General features: G+C 34.4%; 1 protein-coding gene and 1 non-coding gene across 2 annotated transcripts in view; both read left to right on the top strand.

Annotated features, from left to right (window-relative positions):
* The window catches only part of LOC138695221 (uncharacterized), a 474,964-nt gene that overhangs the window by 89,714 nt on the left and 368,242 nt on the right, over window positions 1-17,008 (top strand). The window lies entirely within an intron of this gene.
* TRNAS-GCU (transfer RNA serine (anticodon GCU)) lies at window positions 3,757-3,830 on the top strand. The gene has a single exon. It is a non-coding gene; the product is annotated as a tRNA-Ser (tRNA).

The following is a 17,008-nucleotide window of genomic DNA, read 5'->3' as shown; positions in this document are numbered from 1 at the left end:
AGAGCGGTATGTTGAAGTTTTCATGTTCGAGGAAAAGTTTGAAAAAGCGAAACGTAGTTGAGCTTTTTTAATCTCCGAGAATTGAAAGAAAACATACCGCTTGTGTATTGTTCATTATTTTGTGCGAAGATCGTTTATTACATACCTGAAAGACGAATTTCTAATTAGTTGCAATGAAATCTCCATCTTGGTTTCTGTTCAATGACGGCAACTTCGGAACACCAAAATATCTTTCTTCAACATTGTTGCTATAAAATGCTTTCTGTGTTTACTATACTCGAGCGGGCCGTGATAAACGTCTGTCTTTTTTTTCCCCCGGTCTATAAATGCGAACTTAAAACAAACGGTAAGGTTATGTAATGATTTATTTTTCATTTTAATATTTTAACAATATTGTTTATATAACATATTGCAGTAATAACATCGGCATCTGGGATCTTGTTGATTTTTTCACGGCTTCCTTAATGTTACTTGTATCAGGAATGCAATAAGTTTCGTGGAGTAGTAGACTTTACTTAATTTTTGCAAATATTTAAAAACAATAATTAACATTGCAATTTAGGTGAAATTGCAGTGGTAAGTTTCCAATTTATAATTATTACTATGTTAAACGTCTCTAAAAATAATATGTTAAAAGCCTAAAAGCAGTAAAATGAATGTCGCGCTTAAGCGGTAACAAGAGGGAAATTGTTGTGTGTGTTACGTTGGGAATACTGAATGTGGTATTTCATACTTACCGCGTATTGGTTCTGTGCGGAAAGCAAGCAAATACGATCGATCTCGCACAAATAATATCACAGTCTACTATATACAGTCGCGAAGCTTGAGGTGATTTTTTGCAAATCTCGTGATAAAGCGCTCCAAGCGGTTAGCAACTAGAAACAATAGACTGTCCACGGTCGACTTTGGACTGAATCGTATTTCCATCGAGTGCTAGCTCGTTGCGTATTTCACATTGATGCTTGTGAAATGTTCGTTATTGGTTGTAATGAAAATGCTAATGGCTAAAGTACAATAATTGGAATAATTATATTTTACTAGAGACGTAGAAAAATTAAGTTTGATTTAATGAAATTTATTGCTCACGTTTTATTTTCAATTCTGGTGGGATTATTATTGCTTAGGCCTACTTTTCTTTTTTTTCAAAGGATATGTTTTTAATTATAGCTGTTAATTTTGTTGTTTTTTTATTTGTTACTTTATTAGAGACGTAGAAAAAGTCTGTCACAATAAAATTTATTAATCACGTTTTATTTCCAATTCTGGTGTGATTATTATTGTTTAACCTCAACTACGTAAGCCTACACTACAAGTACCGGTACACGTAAGTTACTCCATTAATTCATATTTCCATTATTATTGTTGTAAAGGGAAATGCAAATTAATATTTATTGGTTTCATAATTAATTATCGCTATAATCTTGAATGAGTGAAGCGATTATAGTAAATTTCAGTTCGTTTTGCACAAACAAAAATAATATTAACCTATTTCTTGCAGGTATCTTCGAGTTTATGGTGGAATCTAATATACTTCATTAAAATAATAAATTAACTTTATGCATTTAATATTTAAATAATGGAAGGAAGGTGTTAATTTTTCCAAAAGAACACGACAACGAAAGTGTAACATATTTTGTCGGCTGCTAGGAGAGAGATCTGCGATGACGAGGCGATAGTAGCGATCCTAGTGGTGGGCAACTATCCATGTTTGCATTTTTACTACATATTGAGCTTCGTGACTGTATATAGTAGACTGTGATGATATGTTAAAAGCCTAAAGCAGTAAAATCAATATGTCACTTAAGCGGTAAGAAGAGGGAAATTGTTATGTGTGTTTGGTTGGGAATACTGAATGTGGAATTTTAGACTTTCCGCGGATTGGTTTTGTGCGGAAACCAAGCAAATACGTACGATCTCGCACAAAAGCTATTTGTAAGTAGGTAAGTAAGTAATATATACTTGTATTTTCTCTCTTTTCTTACTGTATGTTCCTACTTGTCCACTATTTCCCGCATTCTTCTTATATTAATTCCTCATCGTCTACTAGATGTTTTGTATGCTCGCACTGAACGTCACTTGCGTAGACTCCACCGCCTTCTTGTCCGAGATTGCGTGACCAAGAGCTTTGCGGAGGTGCGGGTTCTCAGATAAAGATCCCGGAGGGTGGTATCTCCCCGCCATTTAACTTTGGTCGGTTTATAAAAAGATGTCCTTTTCTTTTTCGCTTCTCTCAAGGATTTTGTCTCTGACATCTGAAGCCGTCAAGTGAATACAGCATTTCCTATACCTATCCATCTCTCTTTTGTCTTCCTTTCTCATGCATCCTTGTTGCTCTCCCTTTGTCCCTGTCAAGTCCCTTTCTGTGTGTCCCGTGATATAAAGTGCGGCACACAACCGCCTGTATCTATGTCAGTGGCGAACAATAGGTATACATTTGCTTTTCTTGTTGGTGCTTGCCTCTCCTCTTTTCTGCGTCTTCTTCTTCTTCTTCTTCTTCTTCTTCTTCTTCTTCTTCTCATCTCCCTTCTACTTTATTTTTTATTTTATTCAGTTCCTCCATTCTCCCCTCTTTAGAACTACTAAAGAAAAGACCCGTCTCTGCTAAAGTAGCAACCCCTTCTGCCATCTTCAAATACTATAGACGACTCCTCTCAATTTCTAAGTCCCCTACAGACGGTGAAGGTGTTGTCATATTTAATAACAAATTAATTATAAAATATCTCATTAATATAACCATTAATCACTGCTAAAAGGGAATCCAGTACGTACAGCTATAAGTTCCACCCAGTTTACTTTCTCTTGAATAGACTGAAGGCTTTGCTTGTAATGGATGTAGGCTGTAGATTCGTCTCTAAATTGCAAGCAACAAAGTAGGTGTTGAAATAGATGTATTCTTCTGTGTCACCTGTATGGGGATTTCTCTTAACACAACCACTCCCCCGCCCCTCTCAACCTCTTGTGCGTCCTGCTGCCCTGAATATACTCTCGACTCTCAAAAGCCACACAAGAGGCGCTAGTGTCGAGGTACGTTAAGAGGTGTGAGCATCCGTTGTGCAAGAATGGAATAAGGCCATTTAATAAAGCCGCGTTTCTTGAATTTTTAAGTACGAGATATTTTAAAGAATTTAAAACATTATTATTACCAAAATATAACCCTCTCTAACGCTATTACACACCCCTTTAGTGGTAAATAATTGAGTCTCTTACATATTTCGTTTGGTCTGATTACCTTGTTGGGTTTTTTTCCGAGTTTTTCCCCCAACCATAAGGCAAATGTCAGATAATCTGTTGGCGAATCTTCGGGCTCACTACATCTCGCCAAAAAACTTAAAAAAATTATAAAAAATTGAAATTGTAATCTTGTAAAATTTTGACTTGTTCCACATCTTAAAGCTTTATTGCTGATGTAAGATCTATGGTATTGCTGATGTAAGATCCATGGTATATAATAAATGAAAATAAAAAAAAAAAGTGTGCAAATTTAGACAGTAAGGCAAAAACAATTGATTACAAATTTCAAGGAAAAGTTGTTGTTCCGGAGCCGGGTATCGATCCCGGAACCCTTCGCTTAGCGCGCGAACGCTCTACCGACTGAGCTACCCCAGGAACTATACACAACACCGTTTTTCCTTTTATATCCACACAACTCACATGAGCTGACAAGGCGCCAGAACTCAACTGTGAGTGCACACAATACTGTGTGACTTAAATTGTGGCTTTCTGTTAACGTACCTCCAGTACGGTGTCGTGTATAGTTCCTGGGGTAGCTCAGTCGGTAGAGCGTTCGCGCGCTAAGCGAAGGGTCCCGGGATCGATACCCGGCTCCGGAACAATTTTTCCTCGGTGTCGTGTATAGTTCCTGGTGTAGCTCAGTCGGTATAGCGTTCGTGCGCTAAGCGAAGGGTCCCGGGATCGATACCCGGCTCCGGAACAATTTTTCCTCGGTGTCGTGTATAGTTCCTAGGGTAGCTTAGTCGGTAGAGCGTTCGCGCGCTAAGCGAAGGGTCCCAGGATCGATACCCGGCTCCGGAACAATTTTTCCTTGAAATTATTCAAACCTGCTTTACAGGGAGCTACTACCTGAAAGCCAGATTTGTATAATTGATTACAAACTCTGTAAAAAGTCAAATCATCGCTGTGAAATGTCTATTTATTTGTAGTTTAAATATTAGCAGATTTATAGTGATTTTTTTCATGCATCCCGTAGAATTCAGGTTAACTTCGGTAGCTTTCAGTTTCCCGGGGTGAAGAGAAAGTTCTTTCTTTTCTTATTCTCTTTTGTTTTCTCGTTTATTTTTTTTTTTATTTGTCTTGAAAATGTATCTTTCTCTTACACTTCAATGAACAGAAATAATATAAAGGGTGTTTCAGAAAAACTTTGAAAAACCTTGAGGGCATGTTCCTCACACCAAAACAAGATAAATAGTTCATATAAACATATGTCCGAAAATCCTTAGATTTTTAGTTATTAATGAAAGAACGTGATGAAACATCTGTTAGATATTGACAGCTTGGTAGCAAGTATTGCAACGTTAATCAATTCAGAAACTCATGTGAGGAACATGCTTACAAGGTTTGTCAAAGTATTTCTGAAACATCCTGTATTAGATGCAAAGTTGGGAAATGCTTTTTACAAAATCGAGGAAAAGTTTTTTAAAATGAGCAGAGCAAATACAATATATTTTGCATTGAAAATTTAGAGCAATATTATTCCAAAGCCTTCGCAAAACTGCACTGCAATGGTAACTAAGTAACAAAAAGTGCACTGTTTTTTGTACCAAATCCCCTCCTTCAATTTTAATTGAAGTTATGCGTTACTTTTGAAACACCTTGTATATTATCAGGACTGTCACTGGGCAGAAACCTGAAGACACTTTCAATGCCAACATTGATGGCAAGTAACGCCATCTGTGAGCGCAACCAGGAAGGACCAAGTGATATTAAGGAGTTAACAATGAATAAAAGAGAACTGGTTTTGATGATTTGTAAAACAAGAGCACATAGCAACCATAAATGATGTTCTCTTGTTTTACAAATTGTCAAAGCCTGCTAATTCCTAAACATGGCCCATTAATTAAGTTATATCTTCATTGTTTTTATACATAGGTTTCTTATGGCACTGTTTAAATCCCTATGTCACCGAGCGAGCTGGCACAGAGAGTAACTTTTGAGATTCGTATTCGGGAGGTCCCAGGTTCAAACCCCGTAGCCGGCCAATCTGACTGGGATTTTTCTTGGTATTTCACAGTCACAAAAAGTAAGTGCCGGGTTAGAAATTTACATACCATGATTCATCACCGCCTAAATCACCAATAACATAAACATAAATCAAAATCTAAAATCAGTTGCATAAACACAAGCCATCTATAAGCTTACCACACGATAATAGGAACAGAAACCCAACAATAGTAAAAATCTCTAAATATATATATTCAGGATTCTACAGCTACTCTCGTCTTCCTGTGCCAGTCCTCCAAAGCCTTCTGTCTTCTGCGTCTTCAGTCCTCAACCCCCTCTTGTGCATGACCTCCAGTACTTCGTTGTCCCAAGTTCTTTTTGGTCTACCTCTTCCTCTTCTTCCTGGAGGTTTCCACTGGTAAATTTGTTTAGGCCATCTCTCTTCACCCATTCTCATCAGATGACCAAACCACTTCAAACTCTTATTTTCTATTCTATTTAACACTGTCTCTTCAGCATCCATTCCATGCCTAATTTCTTCATTTTTAATGTGGTCCGAGCGGGAGATTCTAGCACTTCGTCTCAAATAATTCATTTCTACGGCCAAAATTCTTTTTCTATAATATGCATTCGTTACCCATATTTCACTTCCGTAGTTTAATACAGATTCAACTAGCATTTCCCAATATAGTTTTTGGTATCCTTCCAAAGATGTTTATCCCACCATATAGAATTTAAACATGTTATAATTTTTTTACTTTGTTCAGTTCGGTTTTTTATTTCCTCTTCGCCGATACTTCTGCTTTAGTCATAATTATACCTAGGTATTTTGCCTGGTTAACTTTTTTAATTTCAATTTCATCATCTATAACAATATTATCACTACTTTTAGTATTAATGGCCAAATATAAAAATCTCTAAATGATATACCAAAAGATATGACCACAAAAATGTTAAAGCGTGTATAAATATTACACCCTCGTTCAAATCTTTATCCTGGCTGCAACTTAATAACCGTAGATCACTTCATTCGCTCTCTCTTCTGTTTCGAGTTCTCCACACTTCTACTCCAAATTATCTTCGTTCCCGGTTTAACTACTTATCCTCCAATCACAATCTAAACACCAGGTCACAGGAGAGCCAAATCCTAGCAATTCCTGCCCATAGAACATCCCACTATTCATCCTCTTTCACTGTCTCAGTCCCCCGTGAATGGAATTCTCTACCTCAGAAGATTAGGGGCTGCCAGACAATAACCACTTTCAAGAAGAGGCTAAACGATTTCTTACGGGCGCAGTCAAATTGAAGTTATAATTGTGATCGAGTTTAATAATTGAATTTAATTTAGGTAATTTAGGTATGACTATTATTATTGTTATTATTATTATTATTATTATTATTATTATTATTATTATTATTACATAGGCCTAATTATTTTATTGGTGTTGTGAATATGAAAAGAATTGTCATTGTATTATATTAATTATATACTGGTAGTGTCTGAGGTCAGGAGCATAGACAAGACTAATGGAGGAAATGCAAGAGAAGACATGAGAAGAACGAGTGTAGGAAGGAAGCGACTAACAGATATTAGTGATTGTGAGGACTGAATAGATAGGGCGTTGGAGAGGTTATAGCGAAGAAGAAGAGTGCAGAAAAGTTAGGGGTGGCAAAAGTGTAAGAAAAGGAACAGAGAAAAAAGTGTTAGTGTAAGAAGATAGGGTAAGTGTGTAATAAGATAAACTATCAAACAATGAATACAATGATATCTGAACAAATGTGAAGTGGAATGAGAGAGAAATTGGAAGGGTAATTTAAGTGAATTAGATATTTGATGTTTTTCAATGTTTTAGATTGGGAGTAGTAGCAGGTGTACTATAACTGTAGGAGTATTATCGAAATAAATATATGGATAGGGGTAATAAAATAGGAAATTTATGAATGGAAGGGAAACAGTCTAGGTAGGAGGGAGAGAATAGAAGAGGATAAAGGGGGAAGGACATATAGCAATTTAGTCATAATAGAACATTAGAAAGCAATCAAGAAATTATCGGCAAAGAATACCTTAATAGAAAAGAGTTATATGTATTAAAGGGATGGTGGATCGAAAAACAGAAATGTGAAGGTCCACCATAACTGTGAATTGTAAAGTTGAATGACAAATAAATATCAATATCAATATCAATATATTAATTATATATTATATTGTCTTGTATTGTAGAATTGTATTGCTTTGAATTGTATTGTATTAATTATGTTATATTCATAGCATTGTAGTAATTTTCTATCATACTGGTTGAGTGGAAGAGAAGGCCGAATGACCTTAACTCTGCCAGTTAAAATAAGCCATTATTATTATTATTATTATTATTATTATTATTATTATTATTAAATAAACTTCACAAAATATCCCCATGTCCTATACTGAGAAAAACACGCGGTTTATACCCTTATCTATAAGATTAATACACAAAAAAGACGTTTACCTTGGTGTAGTTCACAATCTTACGGACATAGGACACGTGATAGGACTCTATGAAGCCGGATGGCATCTCCACAACTGAACATTGCTACAATCTCCATGCAGACTCTAATCCGAGAGTGTTACACGGGCTGCATTTAACGCAGGGTAAATAATAACAAAATAGAACGGGTGGGAAATGGAATGAAGCTCTCTCCGCCGAACATATATTGGATTGATGGATTAAAAACTGCATGCGGCCAGTTACTGTATTATGAATATTCAGGCTGAAGTCTGAGTCTCGCTGGTTGTTGTTTTGAAAGGTTTTTGTAGTTGCGACGTCGGGGAGAGAGTGGGCTAGCCCCACTTGTGCTACCACGCTGATGCCCGTCGAATTTCCCGAGAGGGGTAGGGGGTGGGGTGGCTGTTATTGTTAGCCAACAAATTAGCAATTCTCCACCCCCATGACTGCTTGTTTACGTATGGAATGTTACTACGGTCTTCTGTAAACAACTGGACGATTCCATCTTGTGTTGCTATAGCAAAGTACTGTACTAAGCTATTTTTTGCCCTTGCTTTCAGCTTAATTAACTTGCAAATTCAAATTAATAATTGAAGTACAGATTTATCACTTTTAATAAGAGAAAATACAGGTACATCATTTTATTTTTATTAACATTTCTAATATTAACCTGGCTATACAAATGTAACCATGTTATTCAGGTACTACCGTCTGGTGGTAGATGAAAGAAACTCACTGTCCGATATTACCCGATGTCCGATACTACCCAACTCTCCCCTAAACTTTCAAATGTTGGAGGTTGATAGATACTCTGTAGAACAGTTGTTTTGAGTCTGTATTTCAAGTAAAATAAGCTACAAAGGAAAACTCAAGTATCATGCGAACTCTATAGACTGCTAAAATTACGAAGAAAAAGAAAGAGCATTCACAAACTTCTGAACTTGAAGCATGACACAGATCAGATCAACAAGTGGTTGCTCTCAAGGATACCAACATGATTTTTATTCGTATTATCGACATTTTTCCCTCTCTTAGTTTCTTCGTATGGTACTCAGTCTTGAGACTACATTTTGACATTGCGACGTTTTTTCGATTATTGCGACGTTTTGTTCAGTGATCTCAGGATTGATTTCGCTCAGAAACTACAGCGTGTTCATAACACCTGCGTCCGCTACATTTGCAATGTTCGATACTATGATCATATCTCACCTTCTTTCGAGAAGTTATCATGGCTTAGGTTACATGAGAGGAGAAATCTGCACTCACTTTCTCTCTTATATCGAATTATGCACACTTCATCCCCCTATTATTTATCTGCTCGTTTTCATACTCTCTCTGCTATCATAATATTAATACTCGATCACAACGCGATAACACGCTAGAAATTCCACTACACACATCATCTCTGTATTCCTCATCTTTCACTGTTGCTACCTCTCGTCACTGGAACTCTCTCCCGCCTGAAGTCAAGGGCTGCCGAACATTGAAATCTATCAAATCCAAGTTAGAAAATTATCTTATGACGAGTTGCCAAACTAACTTACTATTATGACAAGTGTTGTATTGCATGTTTCCACGTATTCACATTTTTTTATGTTCTAGTAATATTTAACTTATTTTATATTTTTGTTTTCATATTTTCCGATAATGGTATATCTATAATGTGATAAGTTGAGCTATATATAATCATAATTTTCCTTACTATGTGTACTTAAAAATATTGTATTCATTGTATGCTTTGTACTGCACTATTTTATCACTATTATTATTATTATTATTATTATTATTATCATCATTATTACTATTTATTATTATTACTATTATTATTATTATTATTATTATTATCAATAATTGTCTTATTTTTTATACTTTGGATGTCTCATTTATTTTGACCTGCTGTTCACATTTTATTATGCTTTTTTCTTTCTTTCTGTATGTTATATATTATGTTTGATTTCTACTTACTTGTTGTTTACATTTTATTATTATTATCTCATTCAGTTTTGTGTGTAAAATTTTAGTGTTTTTTGTAACGCAGTTTTTCTCCCGGTTGAGTGTTAGAGAAAGCCGTATGGACTTAACTCTGCCAGGTTAAATAAATTATTATTATTATTATTATTATTATTATTATTATTATTATTATTATCAATAATTGTCTTATTTTTTTATACTTTGTATGTCTCATTTATTTTGACCTGCTGTTCACATTTTATTATGCTTTTTCCTTTCTTTCTGTATGTTATATATTATGTCTGATTTCTACTTACTTGTTGTTTACATTTTATTATTATTATCTTATTCAGTTTTGTGTGTAAACTTGTAGTGTAATTTGTAAATTTGTAGTGTTTTTAGTAACGCAATTTTACTCCTGGTTGAGTGTTAGAAAAGGCCGTATGGCCTTAACTCTGCAAGGTTAAATAAATCATTACTATTATTATTATTATTATTATTATTATTATTATTATTATTATATCCTTTTCCCGGTTTGTCATACCCAACACAATGTGAATAATTCTACAGTTTCCAGTGTAACTCATTTCTATGCTTTGCGGATAATTTTCTTCAGATCAAGATATTTTCCTTCTAAGATAACGTGAAACATTAAATCCTCCATGGTCAAATCGAGAAGACGTTATGCAAGTTTCAATATCTGAAGTCATTTGTTTCTTATAAGACTCAGTTCCTAAATTTGATTTTAGACGCAGCACCGTCGCTTTCGTTATTCAGCCGATAAATGGCAGTTTCCAAATGAAATCTATGTAAAAATAAATGACTGTCATACGCAGATAACATTGCTGTTGGCCGTGGAATTGCAAGCTAGACGAGTCTACTACCACAAGGGATGTAGGGTACTCAAAGTTAAAAAATCGGAATAACCCATTTTTACATTTAGAGGTGAAGGTTGATAATTTTCACTAAAGTCGGTGTCGTTTTCTTATGGAAGAGAAAATGTCACAAGCAGAGGAAGTAATATTAACAACACTGAAACCAGACATAATCAAATTGTCAACGATTTATATCTTCCCAGCATATGCTTTCTTCATACTATGTGCGTAATATTCATAACAAATGTACATCCTTTTAATAAGTTGTGAGAAAACAAGTTTAGTAGTACTCATGTTCTTTGCTGAAGTAGTTATGTTTGTAAGTATTAATGTATCCAAATACAGTCTGATGACTGATTTCTTAATATGGGCTCTAATAATAATAATAATAATAATAATAATAATAATAGATTTCAAAAAGACATATAACTCGGTTAAGAGAGAAGTTTCATATGATATTCTTATTGAATTTGGTATTCCCAAGAAACTAGTTCGATTAATTAAAATGTGTCTTAGTGAAACTTGCAGCAGAGTCCTTATAGGCCAGTTTCTCTCTGATGCTCTTCCAATTCACTGTGGGCTAAAGCAAGGAGATGCATTATCACCTTTACTTTTTAACTTCGCTCTAGAATATGCCATTAGGAAAGTACAGGACAACAGAGAGGGTTTGGAATTGAACGGGTTACATCAGCTGCTTGTCTATGTGGATGATATGAATATGTTGGGAGAAAATCCACAAACGATTAGGGATAACACGGAAATTTTACTTGAAGCAAGTAAAGAGATAGATGTGGAAGTAAATCCCGAAAAGACAAAGTATATGATTATGTCTCGTGACCTGAATATTGTACGAAATGGAAATATAAAAATTGGAAAGTTATCCTTCAAAGACGTGGAAAAATTCAAATATCTTGGAGCAACAGTAACAAAAAATAAATGACACTCGGAAGGAAATTAAACGCAGAATAAATATGGGAAATGCCTGTTATTATTCGGTTGAGAAGCTTTTGTCATCCAGTCTGCTGTCAAATAATCTGAAAGTTAGAATTTATAAAACAGTTAGGCCTATATTACCAGTTGTTCCGTATGGTTGTGAAACTTGGACTTTCCTTTTAGAAAGTAACAGAGGGATGAAGTTAGGCCTGCAGCAGAATGGAGAAAGTTGCACAACGCAGAACTGGACGCATTGTATTCTTCAACTGACATAATTAGGAACATTAAATCTAGACGTTTGAGATGGGCGGGGCATGTAGCACAAATGGGCGAATCCAGAAATCCATATAGAGTATTAGTTGGAAGGCCAGAGGGAAAAAGACCTTTAGGGAGGCCGAGAAGTAGATGGGAGGATAATATTAAAATGGATTTGAAGGAGGTGGGATATGATGATAAAGACTGGATTAATCTTGCATAGGATAGCGATTGATGGAGGGCTTATGTGAGGCGGCAATGAACCTCCTGGTTCCTTAAATGCCATTTGTAAGTAATAATAATAATAATAATAATAATAATAATAATAATAATAATACTATACTTTCAGAATTTTTCTGGCCTTGAGTGAATTTTTAATCATCTTGCCAACTTCCGACACATGATTTTAAAGTTCTCTGAAGAGAATTCCACAAAAAATGACTACATTTATAATAAAAAGAAATGAAAATATATAGATAAAATACGAAATTATTTAACATCATTATTCACGTCTCACTAATCTGTACAATAATAAATAAATATATTTTAATTACACCAATGCAAATACACGTGTAACTATTACTAGTTTGTAGTTTTGTTGTTTTTGTTATGTCCACGTTGTTTAAATTTGTCACACGAGTTGCTAGCTACAATTGACATAAATACGTTTACGGACAGCAGCCTTCATTTGGTTTTGATTGTTGAGATCATTATGAATCGTTTTTCCTTTGTTTCACAAAATGCTACCAACTATCAAAATAATTTAATAATAAACTCGTAAATCACCTCGACTTGCAGAATGAACTCCGTTAGTCATTTGTCACTTTTATGTGCCGTACAATTCATTTCGCGTTAGGATCGAATTAAAACTGCACCCGATCACTGCATTATTCAGTATACTGAAACTTTATGGGCCCGCATCAAAAAGCTACAAATAGTGCAAACGCCTATAAATAATAACAATTCGCTCAACTACATAATTGTCTACTCGTATAGTTCAGATTGCAATCCGCTTCTGAATAATGTTTTTCATATTTGACTTATTTTAAATTAAATTGTAATTGTATGTATTTGACAATGTCTATGCATATATTATGCCTTCGACAATAAAGATCTATCTATCTATCTATCTATCTATCTATCTATCTATCTATCTATCTATCTATCTATCTATCTATCTATCTATCTATCTATCTATCTATCTATCTATCTATCTATCTATCTATCTATCTATCTATCTATCTATCTATCTATCTATCTATCTATCTATCTATCTATCTATCTACCTATCTACCTATCTATATATCTATATCTATCTATCTATCTATCTCTATCTATCTATCTATCTATCTATCTATGTCTATCTGTCTATATATCTATATCTATCTATCTATCTATCTATCTATCTATCTATCTATCTATCTATCTATCTATCTATCTACTTTTCGCACTAGTATTAAAAGTACTTTTTACACTGCAGTGTTATAAACAGTATTTATCGTTAGTGAAAATCGTGCATAATATGTCACATTATTGTACCAGAGCCGTAAAATATTACCATGGCAACTAAAATAGCATTACTTTTATTATGACGTCATAACTTATGCCATTAAGTTAATATTATGAAACGATTTGACGTACTATAATATTTAATACATCACCGTTGTCTTCCTAGATCATGATTCTGGAAGTTTTGAATTGAGAAAAATTCCGTCACCACCGGGATTGAACCCAGGACATCCAGTCCGCGGCCAGTTGGTCCACCAGCTGTCTTATCTGGTTGTCCTAAGACTTCGTACTAAATGCTAACAGAAAGTAATAAAATCAGTTAAGATACTAGCGACGCTGGAGAAGTTATTTCAAAAAAGAATACTGTTGCTACGCTACAATATGCATATGCTGAAATTGGATATATGTCCCTGGGGCTCGGACGACGTACATTGATACTAATAGAGTTGTTTACGTTTTTGTGAACGATTTCTCTGAATTCATCCAATAAAGTGAAATTCATTCGCCCTTTAGCAATTACCAGGGAATATTCTAAAATTCAATTACACCATCCTGTTCATTAAACAAATTGAGAGTCCATCCATTGCTTAGAGGAACATTGTGCAATTACGAATTATATAAATAAAGCCACGAAGAAAACAACGTGCGTGCTTTTACAGTGCTTGAAACTCCATAGTAATTTAATTTTTATCAGAGATGAAATGTTATTAAACGCAAGGGGAAAATTGAAAAATTAAAAATGAACATTTCCATGGAGACGACACGTTTTATGTATTCAGATGTTAAGGGTTGTGGGATTGGCCAGAAAGCGGGCCGTGCTCTTTGCAATTGTTACTGTGGCCGGTAGGTCTGTCTGTAGACAGAAAACCACGAAGAATTCGTCATTATAACCGGCCCTTGGGCTCGAACCTCGGACCTCCATAAAAGAAGTATGGTGTGCTATGTAGTTCATAACCGTTCTTGAAATGTTAAAATGTTATGTTTTATTTAACGACGCTCGCAACTGCAGAGGTTATATCAGCGTCGCCGGATATGCCGGAATTTTGTCCCACAGGAGTTCTTTTACATGCCAGTAAATCTACTGACATGAGCCTGTCGCATTTAAGCACACTTAAATGCCATCGACCTGGCCCGGGATGGAAACCGCAAACCTTGGGCATAGAAGGCCAGCGCTATACAAACTCGCCAACCAGGTCGACACCGTTCTTGATAATAATGACTTTATTATTTATTTATTTATCTATTTATTTATTTATGAGTTTATTTATTTATTTCTCTGTTATTTGTTTGTCTATTAATTAAATTATTTATTCATTTATTTATTTATTTATTTATTTAATTATTTATCTATTTAATTTTTATCTATGCAGAAAAGTATATTCTATTATTCATGTGCTAAAAAGGATAAATGTTCATCTTCCCTCTTGCTTAAAAAAGTCCCTTGTGCAGACCCTTGTATTTCCCCATTTTGACTATGCTGACATTTTACTGACTGACCTTTCCAGCGACAACAAAATGAAACTTCAACGTGCTCATAATTTGTGTGTACGTTTTGTAAGCAATGTTCGTAAATATGATCATATTACCCCATCCCTGGAAGCAATAGGTTGGCTTAAACTAGATAAGAAAAGAAATTTACATTCACTTCTCTTTCTCTTCGAAATCTTGAACTCTTCTATTCCTTCGTACCTGTCGTCTCGCTTCACTTACCTTTCTTCCCACCACAATCTGAACACACGCTCTCGCCATGAAACAATACTAACAATACCATCCCATCGCACCTCCTCATACTCATCCTCTTTCACAATAGCCCTGCCAAGACTCTGGAATTCGTTACCTGCTAGCATCAGGGACTGTCGAAATAAAATTGAATTCAAACGAAAACTTACTAGGCACTTGGTCAGTAATTGAGACTCGTTCAGACATGGTTTCTTGTAAATAGTTATTTTAATCTACCACAAAATATCTCAATATCCGGTAATTTCATCACTATAGAATTTTGTTATTGTAGGTTTAATTTGTAATTTAGTAAATACAAAAATATTCTTTGTTCTTAACTTCTATGATAAAATGTCTAGCTTTCATTAATCAGGTATTCTTGTCGTACTTTAATTTTTATTGTAATTGTAATTGTAAATTTAATATTAATTGTAATCTTATTGTTCATGTTATAGTTGTAATCCCCTGGTAGAGGGGCAGAGAAGGCCTGACGGCCTTATCTCTACCAGGTTAAATAAATAAATCTAATCTAAATCTATTTATCTATAGATCTATTTATTTATATATTTACTTATTTACTTAATTATTTATGTAAGTATTTATATATATACTTATTTATCTTTATATTTATTTGTTTAGTTAATTATTTCTGTAATTATTTACCTATTTAATTATGTGTTTATCTGTTATTTGTTTGTTTATTAATGTATTTATTTATTTATCTATTTATTTATCTATAGCTCTGTTTGTTTATTTATTTATTTACTTAATTGTGTATGTAAGTATTTATATATATATATATATATACCTATACACTTATTTAGCTATATAGGCTATTTATTTACTTACTTAATTATTTCTGTAATTATTTATCTATTTATTTATTTGTTTATCTGTTGTTTGTTTATTAATTTATTTATTTATTCATTTATTTATCTATTTAATTTTTAATCTATTTATTTATCTATACTTACTTACTTACCTACTTACTTGCTTTTAAGGAACCCGGAGGTTCATTGCCGCCCTCACATAAGGCCGCCATTGGTCCCTATCCTGAGCAAGATTAATCCAGTCTCTACCATCATATCCCACCTCCCTCAAATCCATTTTAATATTATCTTCCCATCAACGTCTCGGCCTCCCTAAAGGTCTTTTTCCCTCCGGCCTCCCAGCTAACACTCTATATGCATTTCTGGATTCGCCCATACGTGCTACATCCCCTGCCCATCTCAAACGTCTCGATTTTATGTTCCTAATTATGTCAGGTGAGGAATACAATGCTTGCAGTTCTGTGTTGTGTAACTTTCTCCATTCTCTTGTAACTTCATCCCTCTTAGCCCCAAATATTTTCCTAAGCACCTTATTCTCATACACCCTTAACTTCTGTTCCTCTCTCAAAGTGAGAGTCTAAGTTTCACAACCATGTAGAACAACCGGTAATATAACTGTTTTATAAATTCTGACTTTCAGATTTTTTGACAGCAGACTGGATGATAAAAGCTTCTCAACAGAATAATAACAGGCATTTCCCATATTTATTCTGTGTTTAATTTCCTCCCGAGTGTCATTTATATTTGTTACTGTTGCTCTCAGGTATATGAATTTGTCCACCTCTTCAAAAGATAAATACCAAATTTTTATATATCCATTTCGTACAATATTCTCGTCACGAGACATAATCATATGCTTTGTCTTTTCGAGATTTACTTCCAAACCTATATCTTTACTTACTTCCAGTAAAATTCCCGTGTTTTCCCTAATCATTTGTGGATTTCTCCTAACATATTCACGCCATCCGCATAGACAAGCAGCTGATGTAACCCGTTCAATTCCAAACCCTCTCTGTTATCCTGAACTTTCCTAATGACATACTCTAGAGCAAAGTTAAAAAGTAAAGGTGATAGTGTATCTCCTTGCTTTAGCCCACAGTGAATTGGAAACGCATCTGACAGAAACTGACCTATACGGACACTGCTTACAATAACCTTTCTAAATATTGGAACAGTTTTTCCGGAACACCCTGTATACTATGAAATAATTTTTGTTAGTTTATGTAGAATTTTCTGTAAATATGTTTTAGAGAAAGATAAATAGGTTACAACACAA

The sequence above is a fragment of the Periplaneta americana genome, chromosome 2, assembly GCF_040183065.1.
Source record: "Periplaneta americana isolate PAMFEO1 chromosome 2, P.americana_PAMFEO1_priV1, whole genome shotgun sequence".
Classification (NCBI taxonomy): Eukaryota; Metazoa; Arthropoda; class Insecta; order Blattodea; family Blattidae; genus Periplaneta; species Periplaneta americana.
Note: the sequence above shows the minus strand (reverse complement) of the source record. Positions and strands in the feature narration are given on the sequence as shown.